Below are 16341 nucleotides of genomic sequence, written 5' to 3'. Positions count from 1 at the left end.
CCCGACGTGATACAACGCGAGTGTAGTGCTTCGTGTAAAGTGTATAAAATATTACAAGTTTCTTCAGCCATGACGACGCCGGGTGACAGCGAGCACAGCATCGAGGTACGCGCCAGCTAACTGCTGCGTGGAAGGTGCGGTTAAGTGATACTCGATGAGGCTCGCGAAGGAAAGCTTTCCAAAACCATGGCTTTATAAAGGCCGAAATATTAGAGTCGCTATGGAGCGACGGTAGAAAAACGCTCTCCTGCAGCTCGAGGGTCTCGCGGGACCGCATCCAAGACGGGTCCCCTTCACCGAGGGCGTACGCGACGGCAAAGTGCGCCTTGCCGAGCTGCACCCGGGGAACATATTTACGACGCCAGCACTCGACACGACGATGCTACCGGCCGTTGCAAAAAAGAACCATCTCCCACGGCTAGATCTACCCAAATTTTCGGGATCGCCATCGGAGTGGCCCGCGTTCGCGGGGGCGGTTCAACAAACGCGTGGCTGGATTGGAAGAAGATGCAGACCGCTACGCCTTCCTCATGCAATGCTTGAACGGTGCGAAATAGCCCGTAACAGCTGCGAAGCATTTGAAAATGCTGGAATGACGTTCCAAGACACGTGGAAACGTCTTGAGGAACGCTTCTACAAAAAGCGCGTGGCATTTCTCGGCCACTTTCAGCAGCTGTACGCGTTACCGAATTGACAGCAGCGTCTTCAACGGCATTGATGCGGCTTATCGACGCCGTGGAAACATCGACCTCGTCAGCGCGCCAGATTGCTGGCAAAATGGATCAAGCCGCATCAGCAGTGGAAGATGGTATGATTGTGAGTTTCGTTTTGAGTAAGTTGGACGAAGAAACCGCCGCTCAGATCACTCGCCGCCTGGATGCTCAGCAGATCCCTACGTGGAAGGCACTCCGCAACGAATTAGATCAGCTGGCCAACACCCTCTACTACGAACCTAAGGCCAAGCCGGGAAACAACTTCCGGACGGAACGTCCCGCTACAAACCACGCACCGGCGCGGACGGAGCGCGCGATGCTGTCCGCTACTGTGCACGCAGAAGGCCGGCATGCGGATATCGGAACGACAGGCCATAGAAACCAATCATGGATGGCGGTGCGGCGGTGTTATGCGTGCGATAAACAGGGCACTTGTCCACGTTGTGTCCGGAACTGCGCGTGCGGTCGTTTTTGGAGCGTACCAACTACATAATGGCCTTAGGTAAGTGCATCAATTGCTTCTCCCGACAGCATGCTGCAGCAAAATGCCCTTGCGAGAAACGATGCCAAGTATGCTCCAAGAAACACCATACGATGCTGCACGTCGAAAGCAATGGGAGTGAGAAGTGACTATCTGGTTATCATCGCAACCCATTCGCCATGCCCATCCGTTCCCGCTCATCATCGCTTCGTGGATGCGCGGTGCCTGAACCTGTTGGTGCTGTGCTGCATCGCTCTCGCGCGGTGGCCCGTTCCTGCTCATTATCGCTTCGTGGATGCGCGGTGCCTGAACCTGTTGGTGCTGTGCTGCATCGCTCTCGCGCGGTGGCCCGTTCCTGCTCATCATCGCTTCGTGGATGCGCGGTGCCTGATCCTGTTGGTGCTGTGCTGCATCGCTCTCGTGCGGTGGCCCGTTCCTGCTCATCATCGCTTCGTGGATGCGCGGTGCCTGAACCTGTTGGTGCTGTGCTGCATCGCTCTCGTGCGGTGGCCCGTTCCTGCTCCGGTCCTCATCGTGCCTGAACGGTGCTATGTTCCTGCTTCGTGCCGCTCCGTGATTGCACCTGCTCCAGTCCTCATCGTTCCTGAGCGGTGCTACGCTCCTGCTTCGTGTCGCTCCGTGATCGCACTGTGCCGTCCAGTGACTGCACCGTGCGACCTCGCACCTGCTCCGGTCCTCATCGTTCCTGAGCGGTGCTACGTTCCTGCTTCGTGTCGCTCCGTGATCGCACTGTGCCGTCCAGTGACTGCACCGTGCGACCTCGCACCTGCTCCGGTCCTCATCGTTCCTGAGCGGAGCTATGTTCCTGCTTCGTGCCGCTCCGTGATTGCACCTGCTCCAGTCCTCATCGTTCCAGAGCGGTGCTACGCTCCTGCTTCGTGTCGCTCCGTGATCGCACTGTGCCGTCCAGTGACTGCACCGTGTGACCTCGCACCTGCTCCGGTCCTCATCGTGCCTGAACGGTGCTATGTTCCTGCTTCGTGCCGCTCCGTGATTGCACCTGCTCCAGTCCTCATCGTTCCTGAGCGGTGCTACGCTCCTGCTTCGTGTCGCTCCGTGATCGCACTGTGCCGTCCAGTGACTGCACCGTGCGACCTCGCACCTGCTCCGGTCCTCATCGTTCCTGAGCGTGCTACGTTCCTGCTTCGTGTCGCTCCGTGATCGCACTGTGCCGTCCAGTGACTGCACCGTGCGACCTCGCACCTGCTCCGGTCCTCATCGTGCCTGAACGGTGCTATGTTCCTGCTTCGTGCCGCTCCGTGATTGCACCTGCTCCAGTCCTCATCGTTCCTGAGCGGTGCTACGCTCCTGCTTCGTGTCGCTCCGTGATCGCACTGTGCCGTCCAGTGACTGCACCGTGCGACCTCGCACCTGCTCCGGTCCTCATCGTTCCTGAGCGGTGCTACGTTCCTGCTTCACGTCGCTCCGTGATTGCACTGTGCCGTCCAGTGACTGCACCGTGTGACCTCGCACCTGCTCCGGTCCTCATCGTTCCTGAGCGGTGCTACGCTCCTGCTTCGTGTCGCTCCGTGATCGCACTGTGCCGTCCAGTGACTGCACCGTGCGACCTCGCACCTGCTCCGGTCCTCATCGTTCCTGAGCGGTGCTACGTTCCTGCTTCACGTCGCTCCGTGATTGCACTGTGCCGTCCAGTGACTGCACCGTGTGACCTCGCACCTGCTCCGGTCCTCATCGTGCCTGAACGGTGCTATGTTCCTGCTTCGTGCCGCTCCGTGATTGCACCTGCTCCAGTCCTCATCGTTCCTGAGCGGTGCTACGTTCCTGCTTCGTGTCGCTCCGTGATCGCACTGTGCCGTCCAGTGACTGCACCGTGCGACCTCGCACCTGCTCCGGTCCTCATCGTTCCTGAGCGGTGCTACGTTCCTGCTTCGTGTCGCTCCGTGATCGCACTGTGGCATCCAGCGTGGTGGCCTCTCGTCTATCGTGCGTGCGCCCTCCCCACGGGGGGAGCTAACGCAACACAGTCAGGACACAAACACGTCCACCTAATAGCGTGAAATATTTGGGAAGGAAGTCTTCTTCCCAAAGGGGGGAGGATGGTTGTCGCAATAAACGGTCAAATCGAATTGTAATCCTGATGTCGACTCCGACACGTCGGCATGCGAATTCTCGCATGCGTTTCTCCCGCATACGTCTAGGAGAATGCGTTTCTCCCACGCACCAGCTCGACCAATCACGGGCCGACACGTTATCGTTCGGCACGTGGCAACGAGAGAATGCGCTATCCTGATTCCTGCGAGAAGCATCTATAAAGCGATCGATCAGCGGATCGATCGCTCTCTTATCATATAGATCTCAACGTGAACGGAGATCACCGCAAGTATACTTTAATGCAAATAAAACGTGTTTATCTTTATCCGTGTGTAAGTGCTTCGTGTACGGGTTCTTTCGTCGAAAGAAATTACGGCTTCGTGCAAAAACACCCACCATCCTTTCCATCCTTCCTTTCCCTCCTTTCCCTCCTTTCCCTACTTTCCCTCCTTTCCCTACTTTCCCTCCTTCCCTTCCGTCCTTTCCCTCTTTCCGCACCTTTCCCTCCTTTCACTCCCACTCCTCTCTTCTTTCCGTCCCTTCCTTTCACACCTTTCCCACCCTCCTTTCCCTCTTTCTCTTCCCTCCTTTTTCTTGTTCTCAACCCTCCTTCCCTACCTTACCATCCTTTCCCTCCTTTTTCTCCTTTCCCTCTTTACTTTCCCTCCTTCCCTTCCCTCCTTTCCCTCCTTCCCTTCCCTCCTTCCCTTCCTTTCTCACCAACCCGTTCCTCTTTCCTTTCCCTCCTTCCCCTCCCTCCTTCCCCTCCTTCCACTCCTTCTCTTTCCTCCTTTCTCTCAGTCTTTTACCTCCTTTCCTACCTTTTCCTTCATCTCTTCCTCCTTCCCTTCCCTTCTTTGATTTCAACAGGTCCCTGCATGACAATCTAAGAGCGTTGCATTTATAACATCCGGTGTGACAGAGCGACTTGAATAATAATCTGTGGATAATATTTAATTTCATCCGTCCATTAGTTTAAAGCATTTGTCTTACTGTTATATATCATCCACGAAATAAGAGATATTTTTTGTGAAAGGATTATTATTGGTAGGTTTTTTCGAAATGATACAAATCCATAAAATGTATCTTAAAACATCAACTACTATCTAACTAAGTAACACAAATAAACTGAATAAAAATCATCCAAGCATCCACTGTAATGTAACGCTGATCAGCCTTTATTAGAGTTTTCTAATAGAGATTTGTGCATTCCATAGCCTCACTCAGTAGACCCGTCGTTCGTAATGGGCGTCTCCAACTGCACTCTCTTCCCATCCCTCCGCTGTGGCGCTCAACCGCATGGAAGAGGCAATTAGAGTCCTTATTACTACTATGGTACGGGGCTCCTTTCCCTCCTTCCCCTTTGTCCATTCCATCCTTTCCCACCCTCCTTTCCCTAATTTCCTTCCCTCCTTTCCCTCCTTCACCTCTCTCCTTCCGATCCTTTCCATCCTTCCCTTCCCTCCTTTCACTCCTTTCCCACCCTCCCATACCACCTTTCCCACCATTCCTTCCTTCCCTTCCCTACTTTCCCTACTTTCCTTCCTTTCCCTCCTTACCCTCCCTCCCTCACTTCCTTACACTTCCACCTTTTCCTCCTTCCCCTCCCTCTTTCCCCTACTTTTCCTCCTTCCTCTCCCTACTTGCCTTCCTTTCCCTCCTTGCCAACCCTCCTTTCCCTCCTTGACCAACTTCCCTTCCCTCCTTTCCTTCCACACTTTCCTTCCATTCCCTCCTTTCCCTCCTTTCCCTCCTTTCCCTCCTTTCCCTCCTTTCCCTCCTTTCCGACCTTTCGCTCCTTTCCCTCCTTTCCCTCCCTCAATCCCTTCCTTCCCCTCTCTCCTTTCCCACCTTTCTCTCCTTCCCTTCCCTCCTTTCCCTTCCACTTCCATCTTTTTTCACCATCCCTTCCCTCCTTTTCGTCCTTTCCCTCCATCCCTTCCCTCCTTTCCCTCCATTCCTTCCTTCCCATCTCTACTTTCCCTACTTTCCCTCCTTTCCCTCCTTACCATCCCTCTCACACTTCCTTTCACTTCCACCTTTTCCTCCTTCCCCTCCCTCATTCGCCTCCTTTTTCTCCTTCCTCTCCCTACTTGCCTTTCTTTCCCTCCTTGCACACCCTCCTTTCTCTCCTTGACCAACTTCCCTTCCCTCCTTTCCTTCTACACTTTACTTCCTTTCCCTCCTTTCCCTCCTTTCCCTCTTTTCACTTCCTTCTTTCCCTTCTTTCTTTCCTTCATTCCGTCCTTTCATTCGTTCCCCTCCTTCTTTCCCTCCTTTCCCTCCATCCCTTCCCTTCTTTCCCTCCTTTCCCTCCTTTCCTTCCTTTCTTTCTTTTCCCTCCTTTCCTTCCTTCCCTTTTGTTTCTTCTCTCCTTTCCCTCCTTTCCCTCCTTACCCTCCTTCCCTCACCTCCTTACCCTCCTTTCCCTCTTTTCCCTCCTTTCCTTCCTTCTCTTTCCTCCCTTCCTTCCTTTCCCTGCTTTCCCTCCTTTCCCTCCTTTCCCTCCTTCCATCACCTCCTTTTCCTCCCACCTTTCCCTTCTTTCCCACCTTTCCTTCCCTCCTTTTCCTCCTTTCCCTTCATCCCTTCCTTCCTTTCCCTCCTTTCCCTCCTTTCCTTCAACCCTTTCCCTCCCTCCTTTTCCTCCTTTCCCATCCTCCTTTCCCTCCGTTCCTAACCCACCGTTTTCTCCTTCCCTTTCCTCCTTCCCCCCTTCCCTGCCCTCCTTCCCCACTGTTCCCTCCTTTCCCTCCCTCCTTCCCCTCCTTTTCCACCTTCACTTTACTCCTTCCCTACTCTCCTTTCCGTCCTTTTCATCCATCCCTTCCCACCTTTCACTCCTTTCCCTCATTTCACTACTTTCCCTCCTTTCCTCCTTTCCCTCCTTCCCTCACCTCCTTTCCCACCGTCCTTTCCCTCCTTCCCTCACCTCCTTTCCCACCATCCTTTCCCTCTGTTTTAACTGCTTTCGGATGTTGTTTCTGCAAGCCGTAGACTTATTTTAGGCAGCTTGAGGCAAGCGCCAAAATTTAAATCTTTTTACCCAGAGAGTCGATCCGAAAAGATCGTTCGTGTAGCATTCGCTTCTATTTATAATATTTCGGTTTACCGCCATTCCGTTCCCATCCAACCTTTTCCTTTCGCGTTGGCCGATTATCCTTCTCTAATATTCCACGCTTCCAATCTCTCAAACCTATGGTTTAGCTCTAGCCATCCTACACTGTCAGTGCCGCTCAACTCTGTTTGTAACATTGCCTTCCGCAGTGTGACGTCAAGGTAAACAAATTCTTGCGTCTCACTCCCTCTCATGCGCACTGACAGCTGCTACCATGTGCTCGACCACGCCACTATTCCGTCTCGCCAGTGCTAAATCGAATTGTGTTTTACCACCTCTCACGTCTAATACGGCCAATTACGTTGCTGGCCCTTTGAAAATACCCTTTGCGTACCCGCCGCGGCCCGTCTGACTTGCACATGTTTCGCATAAACTACAGATTGCACCCACCCATTAGGCCAAAGCTACGTGGTAAGTGTTCATCAACAACTATCGTCTTCATCGATCGGCCGGGAGACTGGCCGACACGGTTTAAACGGCCACTTTACCACCGGACCGAAGAACTCCATCATAAGCGCTTCGTAGTCAACCTCGGCAACCCCTTCCATCAACTCGCGGGCTGCTTCCGCACTGTTTGTTCCGTGGCCGGTGGAGAGTGACGGCGCTGCATGAGTGAACCGCACTGACCTTTTCATCCTTTTCCTCCATTCCCTCCTTTCCTCCCTTTCCATGCTTTCCCTCCTTTCCTTCCTTTCCCACCTTTCCCTCCTTTATCTCCTTTCCCTCCATTCTCTCCTTTCCCGCCATTCCCTCCTTTCCCTCCTTTCCCTCCTTTCCCTCCTGTCCCTACTATCACTCCTTTCTCTCCATTCCCTCCTTTCCCTCTTGACCCTCCTGTCCCTCCTTTTCCTCCTGTCCCTCCTTTTCCTCCTGTCCCTCTTTTCCCTTCTTTCACTCCTTTCTCTCCTTCCCCTCCTTTCCCTCCTTTCACCCCTTTTCCTCCTTTCCCTCCTTTCCCTGCTATTTCTCTGTTTTCTTCGTTCCCTACTTTCCCTCTTTTACCTCATTTTCCTCTATTCCCTCCTTTTCATCCTTTCCCTCTATTCCCTTCTTTCCCTACTTTCCCTTCTTTCCCTCCAATCTATCCTTTCCATCCTTTACCTCCTTTCCCGCCTTTCCCTCTTTTTTCTACGTTCCCTCCTTTTCCTCCTTTCCCTCCTTTCACTATATTTCCTTCTTTCCCTTCTGTCCCTCCATTCCCTTCTTTCACTACTTTCCCTCCTTTCCATCCATTCTCTTTTTCCCTCCTTTCCTTCATTTCCTCTTTTCGCTTCGTTCCTCTCTTTCCCTCCTTTCCCTCCTTTACAACAATACCCTCCTTTCACTCCTTTCCCGCCTTTTTCTCTTTTCCCTTCGGTTCCTCCATTCCCTTTTTTCACTCCTTTCCTTCCTTTTCCTCCTATTCCACCTTTATCTCCTTTCCATCCTTTCGCTCCTTTACCTCCTTTCCCTACTTTCCCTCCTTTCTCTCCATTCCCTCCTTTCCCTCTTGTCCCTCCAATCCCTCCTTTGCATCCTTTCCCTCCTTTCCCTCCAATCACTCCTTTCACTTCTTTCCCTCCAATCCCTCCTTTGCATTCTTTCCCTACTTTCCCTCCTTTCTCTCCAATCTATTCTTTCCATCCTTTACCTCCTTTCCCGCCTTTCCCTCTTTTCTCTACGTTCCCTCCTTTTCCTCCTTTCCCTCCTTTCCATCCTTTCCCTAAATTCCCTCCTTTACATCCTTTCCCTAGTTTCTTTCCTTTTCATCCTTTACCTCCTTTCCCTCCTTTGCATCCTTTCCCTCCTTTCCCTCTTTTTCACTCCTTTCCCTCCATACCCTCCTTTCCCTCCTTTCCCTCCTTTCCCTCCATTCCCTACTTCCACTTCGTTCCTCTCTCTCCCTCCTTTCCCTACTTTCCCTCCATTCCCTCCTTCCACTTCGTTCCTCTCTCTCCCTCCTTTCCCTCCTTTCCCTACTTTCCCTCTTTTCCCTCCTTTCCCTCCTTTCACTACATTTCCTTCTTTCCCTTCTGTCCCTCTTTTCCCTTCTTTCACTCCTTTCCCTCCTTTACATCCTTTCTCTTTTTCCCTCTATTCCCTCCGTTCCCTCCTTTCGCTTCGTTTCTCTCTTTTCCCTCCTTTCCCTCTTTTACCACCATTCCCTTCTTTCCCTCCTTTCCCCCCTTTCTCTCTTTTCCCTTTGGTCCCTCCATTCCCTTCTTTCACTCCTTTACTTCCTTTTCCTCCTTTTCCACCATTATCTCCTTTCCCTCCTTTCGCTCCTTTCTCTCCTATCCCTTCTTTCCCTCCTTTCCCTCCTTTTCCTCCATTCCTTCCTTACCTTCCTTTCCATCCTATCCTCCTTTCCCTCCTATCCCTCCTTTCCCTCCTTTCCCTCCAATCCCCCCTTGTCATCCTTTCCCTCCTATCCTTCCTATCCCTCCTGTCCCTCCTTTCCCTCCTTTCCCTCCTTTCCCTCATTTCCCTTCTTTCCCTCCTTTTCCTCCTTTCCCTTCCTTCCCTCTGTTCGGATCGTCTCAGTGGTGTGAGTGTTAATTGCGGTAGTGAATTTTGCTCAATATTATTTCCGATGTTCGCTTCTTGAATTTCTCCTACGTTGTGTGTTTATTCTAATAACTATAGAACCGGTATGAACAAACCGGTTCTAACGCTAACGGTTCACCACTTTCGTTCACCGTTTCCCGATCAACAAATTCAATATGATCTAAAAACCGAACATAGCGGCCACCTAAATTTACTTAATCTACTATAGAGTTTTCTTTTCTGGTTAATTATTAAATCTCTCAAAAGGCAATAGACTAATTTTCGACACCGGACGCTTGAAAATGCCTTCACGTGCTTTCAATGTCACGACGCGAACTATCTCATCTGGTCCTGGATGTATTTCTACTATGCGTCCTAAGGGCCACGATAAAGGCATAGAGTCGTCTTCCTTTAACAATATCATTTGGTCTACTTTAATCGGAGTAATCTTCCTACCACGCTGTTGAACGTTATGTAACTCAGATAAATATTCCTTCTTCCATCTTCTCCAATGACGCTGTACTGTTTGATGAAGCACCTGATATTTGTGTAGCCTATTTTCTACTTTTAGGGTAATATCGTCCTCTGGAAGGGCATTTAACGCTGTTCCAATCGAAAAATGGCCTGGGGTTAATATATCTAGTTCCTCAGGATCTTCGGACAAAGGCGTTAATGTATTAGACCATTAACTTAATAGTGCTTCCACTTGCGATAGAACCGTAACCATTTCACCAAAGGTTAATTTATGCGTGCCTATTACTTTCGTAAGCCCTCTCTTGGTTGATTTTACAGCCGCCTCCCAAAGGCCACCAAAGTTCGGTGCCTAGGCGGAATAAACTCCCATTCTATACCTTGTCTTGTAGCTGCTACCTGGATATCATTCAAACTTTTCTCGCATTGAAACATATCATAGAGTTCCCTTAAACAGTTACTGGCACCCTTGAAGTTCAATCCGTTATCCGAAAATAATTTCGCAGGAATGCCCCGACGTGCGATGAATCGCCAAAACGCTGCCAAGAAGGCTTGTGTCAACAAATCTTCTACAAGCTCAATGTGTACGGCCTTTACACTGAAGCACACGAACACGGCGATGTAAGCTTCCTGTTGAGCAGCTCGTCGATGGACTGGTTTGAGGTACACTGGGCCGCAGTAGTCTATGCCCACTATCGAAAACGGTCGCGAAGGGGTGATACGATCTATTGGTAGTTGTCCGGGGGGTTGAAACACGGGCACAGGGTTCAACATAAAACAAACAATACAATTTCGATAAATATGATTTGCCAATGTACGCGCCTTAAGAATCCAATATTCCATCCTGAGAGAACTAAGTGTTGATGTAGGCCCTCCATGCAACGACATACGATGATAGGCTTCGACGATTGCTCTCAAAAACATTCCCGTTGCTGGCATTATTCAAGGATGCTTTACTGCATAACTGGCGCTGCCAAGACCTAGGCGGCCACCAACTCGCAGTAGACCATCTTTATCCAAATATGGTCGTAATTTGCGAATTCTCGAATTGGCTGGAATCGGACGCTGATGGGAAAGTTCCTTGATCTCATCCAGGAAGTGTTTACAGGGTTTCGAATCATATAAGGGAATAGTTCAATCAGTTAGGGGAATGTTGCAAACCGGTAGGGGAGTGTTGCAAGCACACTGTGGAAACTTGCAATCATATAAGGGAATTTTTCAAGCAGTTAGGGGAGAGTTGCAATGTCATTGGGGAGTTTTGCAATCCGTAGGGGAATTTTTATCCGGGCTTCAATCCAACCCTGCAAATGTCAAGTGTCAGAAGATCGTTTGTTTACATTGCGTCGATGCCGGCTCATAAACATTCTATCAGGCGAAGGAAAAGGTAACTAATTGCAATAATTTTATCAAATTACCCGGTTTAATGTGCCTTTTTCTTTCAGGCAAAGGACTGTTGCTAATTTTACTAGAAATAATCAATCAAAGATGCCGTTAAGAAAAAAGATTTCACTGGAGGACAAACAAAAAATTGTTAAATTGTATCATGAGGAATACAGAATGACAGACATTGCTAGGATAATGGATCTGAACATCCAAACAGTTTCTCGAATTGTTCATAACTTTTTAAAAGAAGGTGAGATTACGAACCATTCGAGCCAAAAAGGAGGTCCACATAACAAAAAACTCACTGCGGAGCAATTGGAAATGATAAAATCGTGGGTGGACGAAGACTGCACAACAAGTCTCAAAAAGATTTCCGAAAAGTGTGCCCGTGAATTTGGGGTTAATGTCTGCATATCAACTATAAGGAATTATTTAAGCGAATTCCATTACACTTTAAAAAGAGTGCAACTATTGCCAGTGCGACGCAATGCTGGAGATAATGTTCAGATGCGGAAGGAATATGCGTCGCGTTTTTTGGATTTGCAGTCAGATTTAAATGACCACAACTTCATGTTTGTGGATGAAGTTGGATTTAATATCTCATTACGATGCAAAAGAGGGTGGTCGGTTTCCGGTAAACCTGCAACGCAAGTCGTGCCATCTATCAGAAGCCGAAATTTGACCATTTGTTGTTGCATGTCCCGAAATGGGATCATTGCCTATGACTCCACGAACGGGGCATTCAACCAAAATCTTTTTCTAGGTTTTCTAGAAAAACTCAAGGAAAGCATGGCAACTAATAATATCACTGATCCAGTGATATTTTTAGACAATGTTGCTTTCCATAAAACAAACTTAGTTAAACAATTTGCAGAAGAGAATAATATAAGATTAGAGTTCCTTCCTCCGTATTCACCCTTCCTCAATCCTATAGAAAATATGTTTTCTAAGTGGAAGGATATAGTACGAAGAGCTCGCCCAACAAACGAAGCTGAACTAATGAAAGCAATACGAGATGGCAGTGAGCTGATAAATAGACAAGATTGCGATGGATATTTTCGAAATATGCTTAAGTACATTCGCAAATGCATCAATGAGGAGGAAATTGTTGATTGACATGTTGCTGTTGGTGTTATTAATACGAATGATTGAATTTTTAGTTCCTGTTACATAAGATATTAGGATTAAGAATTTAAGCTAACAAGAGCTGTGATTGAACTATTTTAGACTTTCTGAATTCTTATGTAATTTTATTCAAAATCAAAACCAAACGAAAAATGCTGTGAATTAAACTCTAATGAAATAAACAATTTTTACTGAATTGTCCTCTGTTGAATTGTGTTCCACAGTAGAAAAGCCCATTACTAAAACATTTATTGAGATATGACATACACATGCATGAAGCGGGCGTCAGCAGCATCGCAAATATGTTCTGTAGGACTACAGCTCTATTGACACCGTTGGTCCAACTGCAACCGTTAGACGCTTCTGTGACAGCTATTGTGCATAAATGCCTACCGTCTGGTCAGGTTCAATAGCGAACGCGTAATGACCTGCCGGCAGATTTTAAGTGTAAAATGGTAATACACGTTTTAAAACTTTCATCGTTGTCTCTAATAGGTTTATAGTATCGTTGGCTATACAGCGTTTCTCAAGTTAGCTCAACATCGTAACACTATTTTTCTAACACGTTAAACGATTCTCAAAATCGTACATACAATTCATATCCATAAACTCTTTTCAATTTTGTAACATTAGGTTTCGGAACCGTAAAATCTCAACTCGAATCTGTAAAATGTATAATGGGAAGATGGGTACTATTTTTTTCCTATCGAAGAGGAAGGTGACAAGGAGTCAGCTACGTGCCCTGCCGTCTATAGAACCCTATACTACAATGGCTCCTGATAAGATTCTAATGCCAACTCCAACGCCAACTGCCAACTAATCAGCAAAGAATAAAAGAGCGATCGAGGGTTCGATCGGGGCCATACTTCGCTTAACTTTCCGTGTTCACTTTTCTTCGACTTAAAAGTTCCTGTGCTCGAAAGAATTTCTGCCCGCTACACAACAAAATACATATACACTAGCTTTCATCATCATTAGCCACGGTTGATAAAATAACACTAATCATCAGTTATCTCAATTTATAAGTAACTAATTACTACAAGTGATAACCTTCTCTAAACTGTAAAATATGCACCTTACTGCTATCTGCTATATGGACAACGGCTTCATCGACTGCTGAGATCCAGAAGTCTTCGAGGCTGCACGAAATGTTAGATATATCATATATTGATTCGCCCGGTGGTCCTCTATGGACAGGAGTCTTGGACCATCCTAGCGGAGGATGCAAACACTCTATTCGTGTTTGAGCGACGCATCCTCCTGGTCATCTTTAGCGGTGTGTTCGAGCATGTAGCGTCGAGAAGAAGGATGAACCTCAAGCTTGCCGATGCTGACGGTGGCGAAGGCTGGCAGGATACGATGGCTGAGGCATGTCATGAGGATGCCGGATTCGGTATGACGCACAGCGGAGCACAGCAAACTCGATGGCTGGATCATGTGAAGCGAGATCGGGTGTCTACATGGTCGGAGATCGGGTGCCTACATGGAACTTGAAGTGTAGCGCTAGAATAAATATGTTATGTAATTTTAATATTCTGAGTTATCTTAAATCATTACATGTTGAATAATTACTCATATTACTATGACACCGTCGCGTAGTTGGTGCAAAGAAGAGGTGCTGATCTGCGTAAAAAACTTGGAGATCCTAATGTGTTCCAAGCATTTGATGCAGTTCGGATGCAAACGAAGAAGAAAGGGCATAGCCTTGGACCGACCGTACTGGAAAAACATAACATATGTATGTATAAACTGAGTATATCGACACGACTAATGTGACATACCACACCAAGAAGGAAAAATTTCCGGCATTAACGAAGAATGTCTAGATGTTTTACATCTGGCAGAGGGCACGCTAATAGCTGCTATCTATGTAGATAAATTACACGTACATAGTAAACCACACGTTTCCACTATTAACATATAGCTTCAATGAATCTTTGCCTGAAAGAAAAAGGCACATTAAACCGGGTAATTTGATAAAATTATTGCAATTAGTTACCTTTTCCTTCGCCTGATAGAATGTTTATGAGCCGGCATCGACGCAATGTAAACAAACGATCTTCTGACACTTGACATTTGCAGGGTTGGATTGAAGCCCGGATAAAAATTCCCCTACGGATTGCAAGACTCCCCAATGACATTGCAACTCTCCCCTAACTGCTTGAAAAATTCCCTTATATGATTGCAAGTTTCCACAGTGTGCTTGCAACACTCCCCTACCGGTTTGCAACATTCCCCTAACTGATTGAACTATTCCCTTATATGATTCGAAACCCTGTATGTTGTACGGTTAATATTAACCTTTTCTTGGCTCGTTGCAGTTCACTGAAGCTGATCGGCTCTATAAGTTGTGAAACTTCCCCTTTTTTCTCCCCTCGTGGCAATTGTCATACAAAGGGTTGTGATACGCAGCATCTTCCAATATTTTGAGAAACGATCCAAGTATGGATGTTGTTCTGCTTTCACTACAGTTAGTACTACCTTTCGCCTTTCTGGTACATCGTCTGCAAGTAGGTTGAGGTGGTCTACATTTTCCCAAAAGTTGTATACGTCTGTAGAATGTAACCATTTTTGGCCATGGAACCACGCAGCATTTTCCAATGAATTCTCGGACAAAGTGCCCCTTGATACGATATCTGCCGAATTTTCCGATCCCTTTACGTAAAGCCACTGGTGATTTCCGCATTCTTCTTGTACAAGAGCGACGCGATTGGCAACATAGGTCGTCCAGGTATAGGAGGGTGACTTTAACCAATGAAGTACCACCATCGAGTCAGTCCAGAAGAAAGTGGAGTTTTGTTCAAGTTTCATCGCATTGCTCACCTTTTTCCAGAGTTTTACCGCCATTACTGCACCACATAACTCCAGTCTAGCCAAACTAACTCTTTTCAAAGGGGATGGTTTTGATTTGCCAGCCAATAACGTCGTTTTTATCTTCTCCACATCATCAATCGATCGTGCATACAAACAAGCTCCATACGCTGCTTCCGATGCATCCGAGAAGCAATGAAATTCAAATATTGAGGCTTCTGTGGCTACGATGTAACGCGGAACCGTAAAGTTCGACAATAACGGTAGCTGTGGTTGGAACTTAGTCCATTTCTCAGCCAGCTCGATGGGTAAAAGATCATCCCAGCCCTTAGTTGTAATCCATAACTGCTGCATGCGAATCTTGGCCCAAGAAATGACCGGAGCAATTAATCCTAGGGGGTCAAACAGTCTTGCAACCATAGAATATACCAAACGCCTTGTTAACGGAGCAGGTGTCGAATGAGTATTTACAGTTAAGTGCAGATTGTCAGAAGCAGGTAACCAAGAGATGCCTAATGCATTGATATTTTCTTCGGGAGTAAATGATATTTCGCTGTCAGTGGCCCGTGTTTCTGGGGAAACAGCTTTTATTATCGATGTCTTATTCGAGCACCACTTTTTGAATTCAAAGCCTCCCTTTTTTAATATTTGAATTAATTTCATTTGCAATTGTAAAGCTTCGTTTTCGCTTTAGCCCCGCCAATAAAATCATCCACATAGAGATTTTCTCGCAGAGCCCTTTGAGCAAGGGGGTATGTTTCGCCTTCATCAACAGCAAGCTGTAACAACACTCGCGTGGCTAAAAACGATGATGGTTTGAGTCCAAACGTAACTCTCTGTAGTTCGTATGTGCCAATAGGGGTTTCTTCGGACGATCGCCAAAGGATGCGCTGAAGAGGGGTCTGATCCGCATGTACCTTTACCTGCAGATACATTTTCTCTATATCTGCTACCAATGCTACACGATGCATCCGAAAACACAGCAACAGATCAAATAGGGGATCTTGAACAACCGGTCCTACAAGTAGAGCTTCATTTAAAGAGAAACCCTATGAAGTTTTAGCAGAACCATCAAATACTGGCCTGATTTTCGTGCTTGTGCTGGGTGCTTTTAAAACCGGGTGATGTGGAAGATAACAGATTGGCTGATGTGTGACCTTTCTTTCTTCTGATATCTTGTTCAGATATCCTCTAGTCATATACTCATCGATGACAGCGTTATAGCCCCTTTTCAACTCTGGATCGCGCTTGAATCGCCGCTCGAGTTGCAGGAAACGCTTAAGTGCTGCATCTAGAGAGCCCCCAATCATTTCCTTGAAATTAGTCTTAAATGGAAGCTTCACTACGTATCTACCCTCTATGTCTCTTGTGTGATACTGCCGATAATGCTCCTCACAATCACGTTCTTCTTGAGATTATTTAGTTGATACTGGTAACTCGTCAACTACCCAAAGGAGTTCTATCTGTTTGGCCAAATCGTACTCATCGCTGACGGTACACACCCTAGCTTCTGGTATATTACATCGAGGGATGCACTGTATTTTACCCATCGTGATCCAACCAAAAACTGTTTTGACTAAAGCTGGTAGTGGTCCTTCGGCCTTTTTCATTTAAGGTCGGTTTCCTTCGACTGACAAAAA

At 47.5% G+C, this 16341-nt stretch overlaps 1 long non-coding RNA gene across 1 annotated transcript; it reads right to left on the bottom strand.

Annotated features, from left to right (window-relative positions):
• Positions 1–13297: 13297 nt before the first annotated feature.
• LOC121602167 lies at positions 13298–13806 on the bottom strand. Its single transcript, XR_006006309.1, has 3 exons — positions 13672–13806; positions 13463–13609; positions 13298–13393 (listed from the first exon to the last, which is right to left on the bottom strand). It is a non-coding gene; the product is annotated as an uncharacterized LOC121602167 (long non-coding RNA).
• Positions 13807–16341: the final 2535 nt, after the last annotated feature.

The sequence above is a fragment of the Anopheles merus genome, unplaced genomic scaffold, assembly GCF_017562075.2.
Source record: "Anopheles merus strain MAF unplaced genomic scaffold, AmerM5.1 LNR4000333, whole genome shotgun sequence".
Lineage (NCBI taxonomy): Eukaryota > Metazoa > Arthropoda > Insecta > Diptera > Culicidae > Anopheles > Anopheles merus.
Note: the sequence above shows the minus strand (reverse complement) of the source record. Positions and strands in the feature narration are given on the sequence as shown.